General features: G+C 34.4%; 1 long non-coding RNA gene across 2 annotated transcripts in view; it reads left to right on the top strand.

The window, feature by feature from the left end:
- The first annotated feature begins 5,332 nt into the window (after positions 1-5,332).
- The window catches only part of LOC140609122 (uncharacterized), a 50,029-nt gene continuing 45,077 nt past the window's right edge, over positions 5,333-10,284 (top strand). The window contains exon 1 of one of the 2 annotated variants that reach the window (XR_012011077.1): positions 5,333-5,545. This is a non-coding gene — a long non-coding RNA (uncharacterized lncRNA). The remainder of the gene's footprint in view (positions 5,546-10,284) is intronic. The other variant, XR_012011078.1, reaches the window with a different exon arrangement.

Below are 10,284 nucleotides of genomic sequence, written 5' to 3'. Positions count from 1 at the left end.
CTGAGTACAGAGGTAAGCACTTTCCAAAGTTACAGAGTCATGATTAAAATCTTCATTTCTCCTTGACCACTACTTTTCAGACCTTATATCATAAGGTCACACACCTGTTATGTTTAAATGCTTCCAATACATTTTTTGTACAACATTTTTATTTTCTCAGCTATAAGATAATGCTGATCTAAGCCACCACACTTTGACCACTCTGAGTCACCAAATTCTCCTTATGTTGGTTTTCTCCTAACAGCTTCCTAATCAACCCTTAATCCTTTTGTTCCTATTTATTTATAGCAGCCAGAGTCATCTTTGTAAAATATTAACCAGATCATCCTGCCCATGCCTAATCCCTCCATTGGCTTTTGTCCTTACTGAGGCCTGTAGGATATTCAGTTTGGTCCTACTGTTTACCTCCCCAGTTCATTTCACTCCCAGCATTTTCCAGCTGCAACACAGGTCAGCATGTCAGAAATGTGGTGGGGAGGATATTACATAGAGTTCTGCTATTAGCAATTGTCCAAAAAAATGAGAGCTTTTGGTAACCTTACAGATTTAGCCTGGAGAGAAACTTTGTATGTCTCGCTTGACCCAGAAAACTATTGCTCTAAAGCCCTTGTGCCCTGATTCCCTCTGAAGTTCCCTGAGCAGCAGGCCTGTAACCTGGAGGGATCCCAAGGAATTGTTCTTCTCCCTGTGGTCCCTTATGCAGCCTGCCTACAGTCCACAAGATTCTCACTGAGCCTCTACTAGCATTGTACAGCTCTCTTGTAGCTAGCTCAAAGTGTTTCCACCCCTCTGTACACTTCTACTATTAGTTATTAAATGCCTACTCCATGCCTGTACTTCAGCAGCTTGCCTCCTGCTTGTCCAGTGACCACAGATCAGTTCCAGCCTGTCTCTTCTATCCAGTGAGTTGGACTATACCTTCTTCAATGAGGTCTAAATCAATCTCTTAATCTCCCTTTCATTGTGTCCCTCTCTCTGTGTCTCTTTGTGTATATGTGTGTGTGTGTATGTGTGTGTGTATGATTTAGTTATATAGTTGTTATATTTATATACTATACATAATATACATGTAAAATTTACTCTTTATCAGAGTTTGATTATTCTTTATATTTCTTTATATCAAACTACTCCTGTTCAATCTACTGTGTTTCTATCTCCTGATTAGATCTAGAAAAATACACATTTAACCAATTCATATGGTGAACATATATGTTGTTTCTAAGTTTCCACTATTTTAATGAGAACAACAAAGGATGTCTTTGATCCTAAATTTTTGCATGTGTCTGTGATTATTTTCTTAGAGGAAATTCCTAGAAGAGGAACTGCTACTTCAAAAATTATGTGCATTTTTAAGACTTTTGACATATTTTTCCAAAACACCCTCCAGAAGGACATAAAAAAATGTAATAAAATATACTTCTAGAGAAGTGTAGAATGCCTAAGTCCTACCACCCTATAATAAGCAGTTTATAAAGAAAAAAAAGAAAAAAATGCACTAAGATTGTTCAACAGTATCCCCTTAGTCTACAAAACATCTACCAAAGGTAAGCAAACCCATTTATCACAACTTACATTGGACTCTCAGAGGTTATTACCTGGAGAAATAAAAGTAGTTTTGAATGGAAAATTATTTCTAGGTCCCTGTTGACCTGTAAACCTTCTACACCCCAGTGCCTACTCCATTTTCACTTCCACCAGAAACTAGAACTTCTTCACACCTCATCTCTTCCTTATTAAAAGCCCCAAAGGGACTCAGAAAGCATACAAGCTAAGCCACAGTGTGAGTTCAAAAAGCTTATCAATCACCTTAATCATTACTTATGATTTTTCTGGGGAAAATAACAATTCTGATTTCTAAACATATTGCCATAATTTAAAAGTTTTTTTTTAAAGAAAACACTTTTACTAATAGAATATTATACTTCCTTTTTAACTTGAGGAAGAACGTGATTCAATTCTGAGAATGAGGGACATTTATTTGGTTTGCCACAGAAAACTAAAAATTTGAAATTCTTTACTATCTGGAAGTCATGGGTTATGATAAGGACCAGGTTTAAATCAATATACATTTCTTTTAAAGTAATAATAATAGTCCACAGAATTGTGGACAACAGATCAAACTTTTACAAACTGATAGTAAAATTTAAAATTTAACTAGGAAAAGCAATGAGTTGAGAGGACTCTACACTTTACTAACCTCCCAGTAAACTGTACTTAGAGCTTCTGGCTCTTTCTCAACCATTAAGTCCAGAATCACCTTTTTTTTTTTTTTTTTTTTTTTTTTCAGAATCACTTATCTTTAATAGGGAATTAGAAAGAGGTATGTTTATGCCTCAAAGTATAAAACACTTTACTGTTCCTAAATATTTGCTATTTACTCAAACACCTGGATTCTGGACCTTAACTCTTTCAATGCTCATCACGTCATTTATTCCAAATATAGTGACTGCTTTGCCAGGTACACAGGCTCCCACAATGACTTGATAAGTAGGCTTAAATCTGCTCAATAACTCCTTCTTTGTTTCACATGTTTTTCAGACTTGGTGCTAAATGATTACCCATTTAAGCTTACAAAAAAGAAGAAGATATAAATCTTCAGGCTAGTTGATTTGGTCACTTGTACAGATGTAACCCTTATTTTTTTGAAATAACAGTTTTCTCACATTCTGGCCAGTTTAAGTGTTAAGATTAAGGGTTTCATGCTTTTAAAAACTTTTTGGTGTCCTCAAAAATAAGATCTTACTAAAAAGCATGGACTCATTACACTTTCATTGTATTACTCATAATTGCACAAATGAGATGAGAAAGCTAGTAACCTAATTCCATTCTCATTAGTTTCAATGAATCTACTATCAACTCTTGGTTAGAGCCTGGCACTGTTCTATTAATAGACCTATTTAAAAAACAAGGAAAAAGATAGCATTCTTTTGAACTTGGACTCTTCTTGTTGATAGGAAATGAAAAGAGTAGGGGGCTTTTTTGTTTGGTTGGTTTGGTTTTTTTTTTTTTTTTTTTTTTAGAAGTCCCTGTACTCAGCAACCCCAAAGCTGTGGCTGTTTCAAAGAGGCTTCCAGCAGAGTGACGGACTCCCTTCTGAGGAATAAAGATGGGAATGAAAGCTCTTCTGGATCTCAGCATCACAGGCTCCTGTATATGGCAGTATTTCAAAGGCTCCCTTATTCCCTTCAATGGGACAATGTCACTTTAGTAAAATGCACACAGGTAGAAAAGTAAAGCAAAATCATGTAGCATTTGTCTCCTACTCAGCACCTCTGAAGCTCTGCCATCCTGCTCTCTGTGGAAAAGATAAAAATGTTCAATCAAGCATTGGGGGCCCAAGAGTTTAGAACTCACAATTTGACCGTGACATTTGCAGAACTGTGGAAAGCTGAATAATGTCCCCAAAGATGTCTACAGCCTAATTCCTGGACCCTGGGAATATGCTACTTTACAGGGTAAAAAGGACTTTGCAGATGTTATTAAGTCAACCACCTTGAGATGGTGTTATTCAGGGAGGCCAAAGTAATCAAAAATGGTTAAAGTCAGAAAAAGGAGATGTGACCATGGAACCAGAGACTAGAGTGATGAGCTCTGAAGATGGAAGAAGGAACCATAAGCAAATGCACGCAGGTGGCCCTAGAGGGGCCTAGAAATCTGGTAAACAAATTTTTTTTTCCCTGAAGCTTCCAGAAAGAATACAGCTCTGCCAACTTCTTAACTTCTGATCCTAGAACTACAAAAATATAACTTGTGTTTTACGCTGAGCTTATGGTAATTCGTTACAGCAGCCATAGGAAACTAACACAAAAAACAATTAGCATGTATCAAGTGTCTACAATGAATTTAGGTTTGTGACTGTTTAGGGATCTCATAAGGAAAGATATCCGTGATAAAGTATGAGTGCCGTAAAATCTCTATATGCACATGAAGGGAATGGCATATTGAGTCTAGGAGCTAAATGGTGGCCTGAGTTAGAGGCCAAAGCTGTCATCCTACAATCCATCCCATTATTAGGTCATGTTCCCACTTGAAAAATCTTTGGCCTAATAGGTTACTATTAAAAACACTGATATTGATATTAAAACAGGTTAATAATCTGTTTCCAATTTATTTCTAGAAACTCATCTCCCTCTCCTGCACAGTATAGCCAGATGCATTCCCTGAACAAACTCACCGGTGCTAGGCCCACTGACTAGAATGCCTAACATGGTAATATTATCTACTATGGACTTCAAGAGGTCCTTTTCTAAAAAGCTTTTGCTGACTCTACATTCCATCCCTCATGGTCTAAACACTTTGTTTAATGAAATATTATAGCACTTTCAATTTTATTATTAACACAATTTATATTATGAGGTAATTTGTATTTTTAAAAATCCTCTTATCCCTATTTGATTATGGTCTTATGGAAAGAGAAGGAGAGACGATTTCTTTGATTCTTGATACGTCAAGTTTGGCACTCAGAAAAATGAACAAAAGTTTCAAAAAATGAATTAATGAATGGGTGAATAAGCAAAAGAAGAATGCGAGTTTTTAAAGTACAAGTTTTTAAAGTACAATGCCCTATATTGTACTTAAAATGATTTAATGAGTTAATGAGATGATTTAATGAGTTCAATTTGTGTGCAGACATCTAGATTTCAATATGTTTTGTGGCAACAAAAATCCCAACTCCTGACCATGGTTAACAGTACTCTGTGTAACCTGGCTCCAGCCACTTCAGCCTTCCCTCTGCTACTTTTCTCTGCTTTCCAACATGCTAATTATCTTGCAATTACTCAAAGTCAATATTCTTTATTCTTGTCGTAGTAATTTTGCAAATGTCTCTGCCCATTTTACGACCTACATTGACTAACTCCATTTTAACCTTCTCTTCCACACTCTGTGAGCTCTTTTCTATTCAACAAATCTCACACTGAATACCAATTTTCATAAAAGCCTTCTGTGACCACCCCAGTTAAAGCAGATCCCTGTTATTTTCGCTCATATTGTTTTCCTTTATATCAAGACTTATATTCTTTTTTGTTAAATTTAGCTCTCCCCCAGGGAGTTAAGTTTTGTAAAGACAGAGGCCATGTCATTTTTCTTCCTCACTACTGTGTCCCTAACACCTTACAGAGACTGTTCACCAATTCAGTGTTCAAAATATTTGTTGAATGGCTGGCTAAGTGAAGAATAAATGCATGAATGAACACATATGTAACTTAATGATCAACGTTTCCTAACCAGAGACAGATACTTTGCCATACTTTCTTGTCACAATCAGTTAAGTGAACACAAACTGATGAATACAAATCTATTTTATAAGTATTCTAATCTGTCAATTTTAATTCCAGATTGAAATACAGACTAGATATGATGGTAAATAGGTGCTTTATGTTTGTGTTATTTGTCTCATATTAGACAACTTTATGGTATTGCATCACTATCGTAAAGATTCTAATTCCTGAAAGCCATGAATTCTCCATTCTAGAGTGATGGCTCTACTACTGCACTCTCCAGAGCATTTTATAAGGCACAATCATTTTAAGAGTATTTTTAAAAGGTGAGTGTGTTGATTGTGATGCCTACCGTAATCACCTCCTTGTTTTTAAAATAATCTCTTGTTTTCAAAGACAACTTGAATTTCTGCTATTTTGTGGGAGCTAAGAGATTAAGAAGTATATACAGGGTAATGATAATTATAATATTTACTTGTCTTTTTGTTCTTAAATGTTTTTCAAAGACAACTTGAATTTCTGCTATTTTGTGGGGGCTAAGAGATTAAGAAGTATATACAGGGTAATGATAATTATAATATTTACTTGTCTTTTTGTTCTTTAATATAAACATTTATTCTTACTTGAGGCTTAGAAGCATATAAATATTTGTTTTGTTTTTATTTCATGTTCCTTTATCATAATAAACATCTTTTTCACTTAAAACTTTATAAACACTGTTTATAGTTATCTATATTTATGTATTTATTTCCCACACCAATAAGAATTCTGGTTTACTCAGGTGGTATCACAACTCTCTATAATGCCTATCACACAAAAGACCCCCAATAATATTTACTGAATTGAACAGACTGGAATAGTGGTTATAGATATCAAATATCTTTTAGAAATTAGAATACTAGATTAAGTGTGTAATCTACTTACCAGTTAAAATTTGGGAGGTAGTAAAGTAAGAACTAGAAATTACTTATCTGATACCCTTAGTAAAGTTCTTTCCACTGAATAGCATTTTTAAATATCTTTTGATATAAAATAATATATTTACATATCCTTAAGAATTACAGGTCATTGGCAGAATAGAGAAAAGGACTTTAATTCAAAACAAAATAATGTATAAGTATATAAAATACTGTTTCTTTGAATAGGTTTTAAGCTAGTACAGTGGTTCAGTCATTGCCTATATATTTTTTTTATTAATGATAGAGGAGGGAAGTCTTGAGCATAAAAACAATGATTGGAGTAGGTAACAGCTGAAGTCCCTTTCAACAAGGAAATTCCATGGCTCTATTTATTCCAGATACTTGCACTTTAAATGAAAAAAAAGGAAAATAATGCTGCTGTATATTTTCTACCAATTATTTGTAATCACTAACAAAAAACAATTAGTCGGAAAAAAACAGTAGATTCTAATCCAGAAATAGGGTTCTAATTCTGATACTGTTGATCTGAGAAAAGTAGTGATAGCAGAGAGAAATGATTCAGAGTAGAAGATCTGGAATTATCCTTGCTGAACTTAAGTCTTGACTTCACTTCTGTGTCCTAAGCATGCAATTTAACCCCCTTAAGACTCCGTCGTCTCCTCTGTAAACTGAAGATGATGCCACTATAATGTTCCCATCAGGAGTGAATGAAGTAATAGCTGTAACACGTTTAGCAGATTGCCTGATCTGAAATCCAGTACTGTCTCAATAAATGCCATTCATCTTTCCCAACATGGTTCTTCAGAGGTAAAATAAAAAAATTGTATTAGATCAGAAATATCAAATACGATAGTAAGAGTAACACCACTCTTACACATCTATCATACATTTCTAAGCAATTACCACATGGATGCTGAGAAGCCAGCCTGGTTTTGAGAATCCTGCTCAACACAACCAATAGCCACTAGCAGCTGATCAATACTGACAGAGGAATCACAACCTACATGTAACTATTTAGAGGGGACGTCACTAAGACTACCTGTGATTCTTCTGAACAAAGTAGCAACTATACTAAGTGATACAGGGTCATGGCATTATAGATATGATGCTGTCATCTATCCTACGAAACTATTTGAATACCTAGTAAATCCTATACACTCACAGTCATGGTATATTCTAATGAATCCAATCCTTTCCATTGTCCATATTAAAAACAAAAAGAACCCCACTTCTCCCTCTTCACCATCATCATCTTCCCAAGGTCATGGTGAGGGAGTTTTGTGGAGAATGGGCTGATGTCTGATTGAGGAAGAAAATTCAAAACTTACAGCATTAATTATATCATTTATACCATACATGTACCCCACAATCATGCAGGATAAATATATTGGCTCACAATCAAAAGGAAGAATACATTTTATTTTCAGCAAGGTCTGACCTGTATTGTCATAGTCAATTTAGATTATGTTAAAAATCTTCACTTAATATACCATCTCAAAAAAAAATACCAATCTCACTTATTTTTATCACCTGTGTCTTTTTAGTTGTGGAGATATGTTGTGAAACAATGAGCACAAACTGAAAAAAAAGGATTGAATGCTATTATTTAAGGTACATTTGCTGGTAATTCATACACAGTTAACATTTCAAATGAAAGAGAAAATGGTGCTAGTAACTAAAATTAGTGGAAACTGACCAGAATAATCTGTTCCCTTTGTTCCTCTTACTGAAGCTCATTGGTACCTACTGTCTTCTTAATCATTGGCTATCAGTCATTTAAGTAGTATACCTCTTCCATACACATGGCTGTCAATCATATGGCAAACTGGGTGTGGGAAAATAGAAAACCTGAGATTTTAAATAGAGTGGCCAGGTAGATCATCAAAATCCGTTTTGTTTTCTGATTTTACATATGAAAACCACTACTATTTTGGGTAGAGAAAATTGTGAAAATTAAATTCTCCATCTTTTGACTCTGGCTTTTATAATGATACAAAAATGTTTTAGATATTGTGATGATTGTTGATGACTGTCTTTAGATGCAATCTGATAAGCATTTGATTCATCTATCCAAACTGTATAGCCAACACAGAAAGCAGCATTTTAACAGAGACATTTGAAGAAAAAGCTGAAGAAAAAGCTGTCTTGGTTTGGTTCAGTTTTAATCACATATTAGGAAATCTTAAGGTCTCTCAGGTATTGGCATAATTTACGCAGTCAGAGTTTTTTGTAAAATTGTAATTCATTTGGATTTATATTTTCTTAAAGCAATAAGACTGCCTGCCGACATAAACACTAATGGTGTAAATAAAGGAAGGTATCCAACATGGAGAAGCCTGAAAAGACTGTGCATTTCATGAGATTTAGTGGTTTGGAAATATTTTACTTGCTGAATACACCAAAGAGTATATCAAGAAAGAAAGAGCAGGAAAGGAAAAAAAAAAATCAAGAATCAAACACTTCTCAAATAGAAAATTTGCCTCTCTCCAAATTTTAAATGCAATCCTTAAATAATTTTCCAAAACCAATTAATTCACAACCATCTGGTAAGTTGTTCACAGGTAGTTGGATGCAGTATAAATAATATAAATATTATTCTACAAAAACATACTGTTATTTATTATAATTGTAATTTAGGAATAAATATTGTCTTCAAGAATGTCTGAATGTAACCCAAAATATAATTTTATAGGCAACTAAACCATACAATGCTACCATTTTTTAAAAAATTTTCTTAGTCAGAAATGACATTTTCAAATGGTTCAATCTAATTTTTTTTTTTTACCAAAAGAATTCTAAGTAGAAGCCTTAAAATTACATTATACTAAGTAGTGGCAGATTGGACTAAGATGTCTAAAGAAATCCTCTAGCTTTCATAAAGTTTATATCAAGTAAATGTTTAAAGAGAAAGAATATTCTTTAGGTTTTTATTTACTATTTGATTATTTAATTTAAATTCAATAAGCATATAATGTATTATACAACACCCAGTTTTCATTACATCATGTATCAGCCTTGATACCCATCACCCAGTTACCCCATCCTCCTACCTCTCACCCTTCCAGCAACCTTCAGTTTGTTTCCCATGATTAAGAGTCTCTTATGGTTTGTCTCCCTCCCTGATTTTGTCTCATTTTATTTTTCCCTCCCCTTCCTTTATGTTTTTAGAAAGTAATGGCGGAGGTGGAGTAAATTAGTGTGGAAGTTTGGCCTAGAATTGAGACTACAATATTATTGTGAAATCTATTTAATACAAGTAAGGCATTTTCTAAAAATGTAATTTTTAATGAAAAAATTAGACAATACATGTGTGAAGTATAAGCATTTCATACTCGTCCCCAAATGTCACAATCCTCTCATTACAGAGTCATTTTTAATTATACCTTAATATGTACTGTCTATATAAGGAATAATAGAAAGTGTTTTTGAAGTTTAACACATAATAAGACAATGTTACACCTGCTCCTTGGTAGGCACAGCTTTGGTTTTTTGGCTTAATGCTTTCCCCAGAAAATGGTTTTATAAAGATTCTTCCTCTACTCTCTCTCTCTCTCTCTCTCTCTGTCATGAATAAATAAATAAAATCTTTAAAAAAAAAACAAAAAACAGGAGGGGCATGAGTAGAATGTGCAACAGGAGAAAGAATCTCAACCAGACTCCATGCTGCTCATGCAGAGCCCAATGTGGAACTTCATCACATGACCCTGAGATCAGGACCTGAGGCTAAACTAAGAACCAGAGGCTTGCTTACCTGACTGCGCCACCCAGGCACTCCCAGAAAGTGATTTTAAATCAAAGGCAAAAGAAACAAAAGCAAAAATGAACTATTGGGACTTCATCAAGATAAGAAGCTTTTGTACAGCAAAGGATACAGTCAACAAAACTCAAAGACAACCTACAGAATGGGAGAAGATATTTGCAAATGACATATCAGATAAAGGGCTAGTTTCCAAGATCTATAAAGAACTTATTAAACTCAACACCAAAGAAACAAACAATCCAATCATGAAATGGGCAAAAGACATGAACAGAAATCTCACAGAGGAAGACATAGACATGGCCAACATGCATATGAGAAAATGCTCTGCATCACTTGCCATCAGGGAAATACAAATCAAAACTACAATGAGATACCACCTCACACC

Source organism: Canis lupus, chromosome 18 (genome assembly GCF_048164855.1).
Source record: "Canis lupus baileyi chromosome 18, mCanLup2.hap1, whole genome shotgun sequence".
Classification (NCBI taxonomy): domain Eukaryota; kingdom Metazoa; phylum Chordata; class Mammalia; order Carnivora; family Canidae; genus Canis; species Canis lupus.
Note: the sequence above shows the minus strand (reverse complement) of the source record. Positions and strands in the feature narration are given on the sequence as shown.